Source organism: Eubalaena glacialis, chromosome 3, assembly GCF_028564815.1.
Source record: "Eubalaena glacialis isolate mEubGla1 chromosome 3, mEubGla1.1.hap2.+ XY, whole genome shotgun sequence".
Taxonomy (NCBI): Eukaryota; Metazoa; Chordata; class Mammalia; order Artiodactyla; family Balaenidae; genus Eubalaena; species Eubalaena glacialis.
In genome coordinates, this window is record NC_083718.1 from 86,948,577 (window position 1) to 86,959,530 (window position 10,954).

General features: G+C 44.5%; 1 non-coding gene across 1 annotated transcript; it reads left to right on the plus strand.

Moving 5' to 3' along the window:
• Positions 1–10,447: 10,447 nt before the first annotated feature.
• Positions 10,448–10,520, plus strand: TRNAV-CAC (transfer RNA valine (anticodon CAC)). The gene has a single exon. It is a non-coding gene; the product is annotated as a tRNA-Val (tRNA).
• Positions 10,521–10,954: the final 434 nt, after the last annotated feature.

Sequence of the window (10,954 nt, forward strand, 5' to 3'; positions counted from 1 at the left end):
AACGTCCTTCCTTTCTGAAGTTTTTACCTTCCCATTCAAAAAACCCAAACGGGCGAAAGGCAGGGGGTGAGGCAGCGGGCGCAGCCTCAGTTTCCATCCCCAAGGTACAGGGCAGGAGTTCGCTTACTGCCTGAGAGCCTGCTCAGCACCAGGAACCCGCCCTCCTTTCTCTGCTCTGAGGCACTGCGGAGGGCAGGCCACAGCCAGCTAATCCAAGTGGGCAAAGGACCAGGCTGACTTCGGGTCATTTTTACATCCGGAAATCCCCTCACCTACTAAGCAGGCGCCTAGACCTCTTCCACATGTTCACACGAGTTATGTCTCTGAAAACCAAGGAGTTCATCCCTGTGAAGCACACTTGGCTTTCCCCCACCTCGGCACACGTACGCAACAGTTTGATTTGCGTGACGCAACAAAAGAGACCGAACCCAACTGTGCACCGGGGACCCGAGCCAAAGACACAGAAATGAACAACGTCAGGCTCCACGAATTGAGCCGGTCGCGGAGGGGAAGGAGCCCGTACCGGTGCCGTCTCCAGGAGAGCCCCCAGAGCCAGGGCAGAGATCAGGAAGTGGACGGATCCGCCCATCACCTGCTGACATCCCAGTCGGCACCTGACTCAAGGGAAAAGCGAGGTTCAGAAAGAGAGCAGGACCTTGGCTCGGCAGCACACAGCGCTGAAGCTAGAGCAGGACGGACCTTGGGTCCTGTCTCAGGGCCCAAGGCGTCGCCCAAGACTGGAGAGGTGAAGGGTGATGAGCAGCCGGGCAAGGGCTGGGAGCCTTGCACAGCTGCATTCAGCCCTGGGCTTCTGGGAAATCTCCGTTCCTGCGCTCCAGGTCTCTGAAGTTTAATCTTGACTTTTACCATTTGCATCTGGAGACGCTACGTCGGGGCTCCTCAATGGTTCCCTGGTGGTCTAGTGGCTAGGATTCGGCGCTTTCACCGCTGCGGCCCGGGTTCGATTCCCGGTCAGGGAAGCCTTTGTAAACATTTTTTTCTTTTTTTCCCCTTCAGCGTCTCCACTGGCAGGAGTCTTCCTCTTCCTGCCCCGACCAGAGCTGTGTTTTGCTTCAAGGTTCAGATGCAGAAGAGCTTCTGCACTGAGTCCCCAAATGCCGCTGAGTCCCGGCCTCAGGGTCCTTGACATCGCGCAGGCTGGAGGACGTGAGATGTAATGAACAGCCTGGGCTGGCCGGCTCTCGCCTCGGCTCTTTTCTCCCTGCATGGTACAAACCCGAAGTCTTATTTACCGCGTTTTCATCCCAAGAGAATCGGGGACTCGAGTTCCAAACATTCATTAAGAACCCAAACCAAAGCCCTTTGAAACATACAAGAAAGTTGCAAGAGTAATAACATCGTATATTCTGTACGTAAGTGCACAGTAAACATTTTCCCACGTTGGGTTTCTCACTCTCTCTCCGTATATAAGAATGGCGACACCACTTGAGAGCTCCTTGCAGACATCTCCACTCAAGATTGCTCCTTTCGTTTGGCGTGTCTCTCAAAGGCAGCTTCTGCGGGACTTGTCCTCCAAGACCAGGGGAAGCCTCTGTCCTCGCGAGGAGGCCCCCTTGCCCTTTCAGGAACCTGAAATCCGTTCTCTTCAGGCGGTAGAGAAGCTTCAGGAGGAGTTTTATTCAGCTCCCCCCCGCCCCCGAAGTGCAGGCCAGGCACGTTCTGTGCTAGTAGGAATCCCCCCGGACCGGCTGCCCTCCGGTCTCCTTCCCGGTTGCCTTGGCGGGCAGTGGGGTCTCGGGTCAGCCTGAGCGCTGGAACCGCCTACCTCGGGAAAGGCCCTTCTGGGAAGTGCAGCTGCCCCTTGGCTGTGGCCTGGATCTCTGTGCCCTGCACGGAGCGTAAAGGGTTCTGACAGGACACAAAGGTGACGAATCCTTCCCTGTAGTGAGTGGGAGGATGAGAGGACCAGATGGGAAATGCGTCCAAGGGAGGGGGAGTATTCTCAAGTGCTTGTCAGAATTGTCTGCATGGGTGGCTGCCCTATGATAATAGTGCTTAGTGTTGTCTTTTCCTGACCTCGCCCCAGTCTCAGGTCCAGTGCGATCGGCTGCTCTAAACTTTCCGTTTTTCCGAAGCTTTGGAACTGGTACCGTTTTCCTGCGAGAAAGGCGGCACAGCCTAGGAATTGGTAAGTGTCTACTGCATAGAGAGGCCAGAAGAGCAGCGTGCTGCTGTCTCTCTGGCGCAATGGGTTAGCGCGTTCGGCGCTAATCGAAAGGTTGGTGGTTCGAGCCCACCCAGGAACGGTGAGAGAGGTTTTAGAACCCATTCAGCGTTTTCCGTGCTGATTACCATTCCAAGTGTTCCATGCTGATTACCATTCCAGGTGTTCCATGCTGATTATCACCTGTACATCTGCTCCCACAAAGTTTACCGAACTGCATTCGGGGTCCTATCCCGGATAGTCTTTTTTGTCTGAGGCTTGTCCTGAGGATTCTGGTATTTCCTGGTATGTGACACCGCAGCAGTGAGAAGCTGTCCACCTCTTGTCTTTCCACTATTTGCTAAAAACCACGTGGGCCCAGTCAACCCTTGTCAATAACTGCAAAGCTGTAATATCTACAATAAGGATGATCTTAATATGCAATGGTTCCCTCCTAAGGAACTCAGCATTAATAAGGGGGATTAACAGGCTCCCTGACTTCAGACTATATTACAAAGCTACAGTAATCAAGACAGTTTGGTACTGGCACCAAAACAGAAATATAGATCAATGGAACAGGATAGAAAGCCCAGAGATAAGCCCACGCACATATGGTCACCTTATCTTTGATAAAGGAGGCAAGCATATACAGTGGAGAAAAGACAGCCTCTTCAATAAGTGGTGCTGGGAAAATTGGACAGGTACATGTAAAAGTATGAAATTAGAACACTCCCTGACACCATACACAAAAATAAACTCAAAATGGATTAAAGACCTAAGTGTAAGGCCAGACACTATCAAACTCTTAGAGGAAAACATAGGCAGAACACTGTATGACATAAGTCACAGCAAGATCCTTTTTGACCCAGGTCCTAGAGAAATGGAAATAAAAACACAAATAAACAAATGGGACCTAATGAAACTTAAAAGCTTTTGCACAGCAAAAGAAACCATAAACAAGACCAAAAGACAACCCTCAGAATGGGAGAAAATATTTGCAAATGAAGCAACGGACAAAGGATTAATCTCCAAGATTTACAAGCAGCTCATGCAGCTCAATAACAAAAAAACAAACAACCCAATCCAAAAATGGGCAGAAGACCTAAATAGACATTTCTCCAAAGAAGAGATACAGATTGCCAACAGACACATGAAAGAATGCTCAACATCATTAATCATTAGAGAAATGCAAATCAAAACTACAATGAGGTATCATCTCACACCGGTCAGAATGGCCATCATCAAAAAATCTAGAAACAATAAATGCTGGAGAGGGTGTAGAGAAAAGGGAACACTCTTGCACTGTTGGTGGGAATGTAAATTGATACAGCCACTATGGAGAACAGTATGGAGGTTCCTTAAAAAACTAAAAATAGAACTACCATATGACCCAGCAATCCCACTACTGGGCATATACCCTGAGAAAACCATAATTCAGAAAGAGTCATGTACCAAAATATGCATTGCAGCTCTGTTTACAATAGCCAGGACATGGAAGCAACCTAGGTGTCCATCATCGGATGAATGGATAAAGAAGATGTGGCACATATATACAATGGAATATTACTCAGCCATAAAAAGAAATGAAATGGAGGTGTTTGTAATGAGGTGGATGGAGTTAGAGTCTGTCATACAGAGTGAAGTAAGTCAGAAAGAGGAAAACAAATACAGTATGCTAACACATATATATGGAATCTAAGGGAAAAAAAAAAAAAAAAAAAGAGGTCATGAAGAACCTAGTGGCAAGATGGGAATAAAGACACAGACCTACTAGAGAATGGACTTGAGGATATGGGGAGGGGGAGGGGTGAGATGTGACAGGGTGAGAGAGTGTCATGGACATATATACACTACCAAATGTAAAATAGATAGCTAGTGGGAAGCAGCCGCATAGCACAGGGAGATCAGCTCGGTGCTTTGTGACCACCTAGAGGGGTGGGATAGGGAGGGTGGGAGGGAGGGAGATGCAAGAGGGAAGAGATATGGCAACATATGTATATGTGTAACTGATTCACTTTGTTGTAAAGCAGAAGCTAGCACACCATTGTAAAGCAATTATACTTCAATAAAGATGTTTAAAAAAAAATAAGGGGGATTAATACAGGAAGAATGTTGAATTTTTAGCACGGAATAGGCAGCTTTCTTTCATTGGTATACTCAAGTTCCTAAATAACTGAAAAAATTCAAACAAGTGTCCTTCAGGGATTGCTGAAATCAGACGACAGAAAGCAGAGGAGAGACATATCATTACAAACAAGCAACAAAGTCAGCAGCATGAGCACTTGTGACAACCCTACAAATCAAGATTTAAACCTTCCAGAACTGTAAGCCAGTTCGGTCGTTAATAAAAATGGATGGGGAGCAATGACTTCATGCACAGATACATACCCTGGAGACTCAAAAGCATAGGACAATGACTTCATGCACAGACACATACCCTGGAGACTCAAAAGCATATCACAGAATTACTCCGATTTTCATTAATGAGCTTCCTTCAAGGACCTAATGTGGCTTACTTATTTCATTGTGTTTCCCTCACTGTCAGTTGCTGTTAAAACATATCATTGCCTCTGCTTTCACCTTAAATAATGCCCACTAGTTTGATGAATTTTTTTCCCTTTAAATATATTTTCTCAGAAGCAAAACAATATACTTTCTCTTCCTTGGGAGAGAATAGACAAATTAGGCCTCTAAACATTTAAATTAATTAAAAATTAATTCCCCAATTAATTTCAGGAAAGTAATAATCACTTGTATAAATTTAAAATAAGAAAATTAAGAATTTCTGGGAAGAATGCTTTACCACTTATGCTTTCAATGTGGTATTTCTATAAGGAAAAATTTTGTTGTTGAATTGGTGACAAGGAACAATAACAGATTTAGCTGTAGATTAAATTAATGGTCTTGATTACTCGGAACAACAGTGAGAAACGAAATGAAATTGATTACAAAGATGACCCTTAATACTTTGAAGCAATTTAAATAATTTATACATTTTATATATAATGACATTTAAAATGTTTATGTCCTGTCGTGTGCTTTTATCGAGGTTACTCAGAAAAATTAGATTGGTTTAATAATTTTGGTCTAAAAACGACTATATATATATTTTCAGATTATGTTATGATGTAGAAAAGAGTGGTGGTATAATATACTGTTATATAAGTCTTGGCTTTATTTTGGCTTGAAAATCTGAGTTACGTTGGACTTCCTAAATTTCCTGTACTGGTTGTACTGGTTAAATAAGCAAACTTATCCAATAAGTTTTCAACGACTAATAATTTAAATTTATGTGTTGAAGTATATTAAATATACTAGTCAAGTACATTAAATATACTAATTTCTTTAAAGAGGAATGAATACTTGTAATTCTAGGAACCAGACGACTCAATTATTCCACTTACAATTTTTGGTAAATATTTTTAGGCGTCATCTAGTATATGATTCCATATATACCAATATATGATTCCAACATTCTCATGGTCCAGCATGTGTCAGCTTGAATTACAAGTTCAAGATCTAGAGTTAACTTTAATCCTTTGACTAACATTAAATTGATTTAATTAACGAATCATCTTTGGTTGCCTGCAAATTCTCTCTGTCTTCGTCCTTCCCGTTTGCCCTAATTTCATGATAGGTCGGTTGACAACAGCGCTTTCGTTGGGGAATGCTGTTGTTTTCTGGGTTCACATATATTTCTATATGTTGTAGGTTTGTGGCTGGTGCTGTGGCTATTCTTATGTGTTCCCTTGACAAAAGTTCAGTAGAGTGGCTTGTGTTTTCACTGCTCTGACACGTCAGAATCATAACCTTCATGCTGCGCACTGCACAGCTTCTGAAACCTTCTCAAAGCGCCTCCTTGCTTCTTGTTACACATTCACTTTTTGCATGGCACTTGCTTTTTATCACAGCAAGCACCAAAATCCAGCTTGGCAAAGACATGATATCATTGAAAAGAATGTAGAATAATCTAATGTTGGCAGATTTTACTATGTAAATTACACCTCAATAAAGCTTACTTTTTTAAAAAAAAGGACAAACAAAACCAAATGTTGACAGGATGGCGAGCACTGGAAATTCTTATTCATTTCTGGAAAGGGTATACAAAAGTTCCACAGGTTGGAAAAAAATTTGGCAGCATCCACTGAGGGTCATACATACACAGTTATATGCTGTGGCCCAGAAATCGTACTTTTAGCTGTGCTACACCTTTGACCTGTGCTCTCCAATATGATAGGTACAAGCCACATGTAGCTACTGAACACTTGAAAGTTGCTAGGGCCACAAGTTGTAATGATAATATTTTGACGTAATAAGTCTCCTAAAACATTCACATAGATGAAAATAGAAAATTCAAAATTCCTTGTGACAGGTTTGAAAACTAATAAAGGGAAACGTCACTCAAATGAAGTCGGGAGACCAGAAGTGGGAGCTCTCATGGGGTACCACTCAAGTTCAAAGACAGGAAGTATCGTCAATTACAAACCCAAACGGAAGAAGCATCAACAGCAAGAATCATCGATTACAGGCCCCAACAGAAAAACATATTCGTTGCATCTCCTGCAAGAATTCAGCAACTTGGCAATGAGAAACCGTCATCACCCTGAACTTTCACTTTTCTCCAATGGACTTGGGTTCAAAACAACCTCCCTCAGCTTCCTCCTCTTTCTCTGTAAAGTAAGTTTCCTTCCTCTCCTTTGTTTGTGGGACTTGCCTATGGCTTTTGCTATAGCTTGCTTGTCCTGAATTGCAATTCTCCTGCTATTCCTGAATAAACCCTTTCTGCTGGAAAAAAACAAAAAACAAAAAACCCCCCAACTTTTATATATTTTTATTTTTATAAATTTTTAAAATTTATTTTGTTTATTTGTTTTTGGCTGCGTTGGGTCTTCGTTGCTGGGCGAGGGTTTTCTCTAGTTGCAGTGACTGGGGGCTACGCTTCATTGTGGTGGCTTCTCTTGTTGCGGAACATGGGCTCTAGGCGGGCAGGCGTCAGTAGTTGTGGCATGAGGGCTCAGTAGTTGTGGCTCACGGGCTCTAGAGCGTAGGCTCAGTAGTTGGGGTGCACGGGCTTAGTTGCTCCACAGCATGTGGGATCTTCCCGGAACAGGGCTCGACCCCGTGTCCCCTGCCTTGGCAGGCAGATTCTTAACCAATGCGCAACCAGGGAAGCCCCCAAAAGTATTATTTTGAAAGTCAACACTGGCATTATTCTCTTGGAATGGGGTGCCCTAGAAAAATGTGTATGTCCACCAAAGGTCATAAAAAAATGTTCGTACCATTTCAGAATATCTTCAATTGGAAACAACTGAAATGTCCAACAGTAGAAAACTATGTCGAGTTATATTCTTACAAGGAATACACACAGAGACAAAGAACTACGTGAAAAATAGGGTTAAATTTCATAGACATAATGGTGAGTGAAAGAAGTCAGACTCATGCCCCTCCAACCCCCCAAACCCAGTGCATGCCCTGTGATTCAATTTATGTGAAAGTAACAGGCAGAGAGGTTGGGAGGGGTATGTGTGTGATTACTCTGAGCTCTTGCATGGGAAGAGTCATGAGGAAGCCTTCTGTGGTCTGGTAATTTTCCATACCTTAGTTATTCAGGTTGCTTCAGCAGTGATTCAGGTTGGTGTACACTGGTAATGGTTTGGGAACTGTACACTCTTTGTACTTTATGCATATTATGCCTCATTTTTAAAAAGTTTAATGCCACTCGGTTACTGTTAAAGTGATGTTGATACTTTTTCTTCTGCTTTGTCCTGGGCTAGGAGGGAAAGTAAGTTCAAAGTAGTTACTGTGATATGTTTGCTGTCCTCAGATTTTTGGCTTCCCTTCACTATCGGATATCTGACTACTTACTCATGTGCTGCTCACAACCATTACCTTAAGCTGACATTCCACTGTTAATACTGTGTCAAAGAGAGAATCAAGTGTTCATGACCAAATCTGCTCTTTGAAGAATAAATATGAGTCAAGGAAGGGGGTGGGGTATATGAAATTGAGAAATTCTGATGAGGAAAGTAGTTCAATTAGGCTTAACTCACAGGTGCCAAAGGGGGACACTGGCAGGTAGTACACAAAGAAAAGCCGCCACATGCATTTCACCACTGAACTCTCAAGAAGTTTTGAGCATCCACACATAGCCAAAAGCGTTTACCTGATTAGTTCGGAACTTCACTAGATTAACCCGTCCAGAGTAGCTGTTTGATGGCTTTCAGCTATCTGTTCCTCTAGGAAAGGGAAAACCCCCCTTTCTCAGGCTTTGTTTGTGTGTGCGTGTGTGTGTGTGTTTCCTCTCTTCTCTTTTCTGGCTCTTTTATAAATCCTGTCTTTGTTTAATGACAACATCCTAATAACTGTTTCCCATTTTTATTAGTAACCATGTGAGCTAACTCATTCAAAATCTCTTTACTACTTGAAGTAAGTCAGAAAGAGAAAAACAAATATCGTATATTAACGCATATCTGTGGAACCTAGAAAAATGGTTCAGATGACCCGGCTTGCAGGGCAGAAAGAGAGACACAGATGTCGAGAACAAACATATGGACCCCCAACGGGGGGAAAGCGGCAGAGGGGTTGGTGGTGGTGGGATGCGTTGGGAGATTGGGATTGACATATATACACTAATATATATAAAATAAGTATTAAGAACCTGCTGTATAAAAAAATTTTTAAAAATTCAAAAATAATCTCTTTACTACTAATGTTGAAGTATGATTTTCATATTCACATCTGTATACACTATGTTGGTAGCTTTGAAATCTATTCTTGGGTGGAGACTGCCATGGAAAGGGAGAGTTTAGGCCTTAAATGGTTGGAAGATAGGTCCTTCTTAGTCTTTAAATAGACAGTTTCCAGTTAGTATGTGTTTAACAAACTCATCGTCATTCTCTCTGCGTCTAACGTCGTTGCTTCTCCAATGGTCCTGTTTACTCTTTCTCCTCTTCTTCTTCATTTCATTAATGAGTTTGGCGAGGTTTGTAGGCCTACCTTTCAATCTTCTTTTCCTTTTGAAATCTTGGAGGTTGAACAAGGAAGGGATGCAAATCTCAGTGAAGTTTTCTCAGTTACCCGTGAGCATGGTGGCCAAGGGGAGGGGCTCTGGAGGCAAACTGCCTGGGTCTGAGTGCTGGCTCTCACTGTCACCGGGGGTGAGACCCTGGAAAGGTTAGCTCAGCTTTTCAGTGCCTCAGTGTTCTCATCTGCAACAAGGGGTGGTAAAGTCCTACACTATCTTCCAGGGTTGTTATGTGGACTTAGTAAGTTATTCCACAGTAAAGCACTGAGGAACAGTGCTGGTCACTGAGTAAAGCTCGAGAAAGCTGGTATTATCGTTATCATGAAGTCTTTTATTTCCCCTTCTAACTGTACCACTGCTGACTTTCAACATGCCCCAGAACAAATTGCGATTGTTTAAATGTTTAGCTGACCTCTTCTCCCTCATATTAGTGACCTGCATCTGGAAAATTGGTTGGTTTGGACGGTGATCTAACCGGTGATCGAAAGGCAGTGGGGGACTGGATCCAGCTTCATCAGATTCTTGGACCTTGGGCAGGCATGACGATCGTTTAGCTCATGGTAGACGATCTCTTGCACATGTTTCTACAGCAAGAGCTTTTCATAGATAGTCAGACTTACGTTAAGTATTATAAGAAAAGTGCAAGTGTGTACCAGTGACCTGTCTTTTTGGTTGTTGTTGTTTGAAGAAATCAAAGGAAGAAAAGAGAATTTACCTGGAAGTTGTAGATTTCCTCCTTCAGGTACGACGGAGTGTTTGTAGCAAGCTAGCATTCACCCTGAAAACGACTCAATCAAGTCTGGATGAAAGGAATTCTGTTTGCAGGCTTTGGAGAAATGCAGCTAGGACCCACAGGATCCGCTCCAGAGAGAGAGAAGCTCACTGGAGTGAACCTACTTCTCTACCTTTTCCCCTTAGGCCCAAAGGGCACTTGCCCGAAGCCCCGGCTCCCGCGGCTTCTGGGAGCTGAGGAGTCGGCAGCGGGGGCGACCCCTGCACTCGGGGGCACAGCCGTGGATCCGCGGACTCTGCGGTCGGTGCGGGAGCCCGAAGGCCGGCTGTGGGAGGCTCGGGGGTCCTCCCTTCGGGGCCGGCGAGGAACCCTGAAAGCAGGGCCTCTCGGAAGCCGCAGTCTCCTTGCCTGAGAGATCTCGGGGCTTCAAGGTTCATTCTTCAGTTGAAAAAGTTGGCGACTAGGATAGTGGTGGCAGGACCTACGGATTTCAGGGACGTGCCACTAAGGCGGTAGCACCCGCCGTGTTTCCGTAGTGTAGCGGTTATCACGTTCGCCTCACACGCGAAAGGTCCCCGGTTCGAAACCGGGCGGAAACAAACGTCCTTCCTTTCTGAAGTTTTTACCTTCCCATTCAAAAAACCCAAACGGGCGAAAGGCAGGGGGTGAGGCAGCGGGCGCAGCCTCAGTTTCCATCCCCAAGGTACAGGGCAGGAGTTCGCTTACTGCCTGAGAGCCTGCTCAGCACCAGGAACCCGCCCTCCTTTCTCTGCTCTGAGGCACTGCGGAGGGCAGGCCACAGCCAGCTAATCCAAGTGGGCAAAGGACCAGGCTGACTTCGGGTCATTTTTACATCCGGAAATCCCCTCACCTACTAAGCAGGCGCCTAGACCTCTTCCACATGTTCACACGAGTTATGTCTCTGAAAACCAAGGAGTTCATCCCTGTGAAGCACACTTGGCTTTCCCCCACCTCGGCACACGTACGCAACAGTTTGATTTGCGTGACGCAACAAAAGAGACCGAACCCAACT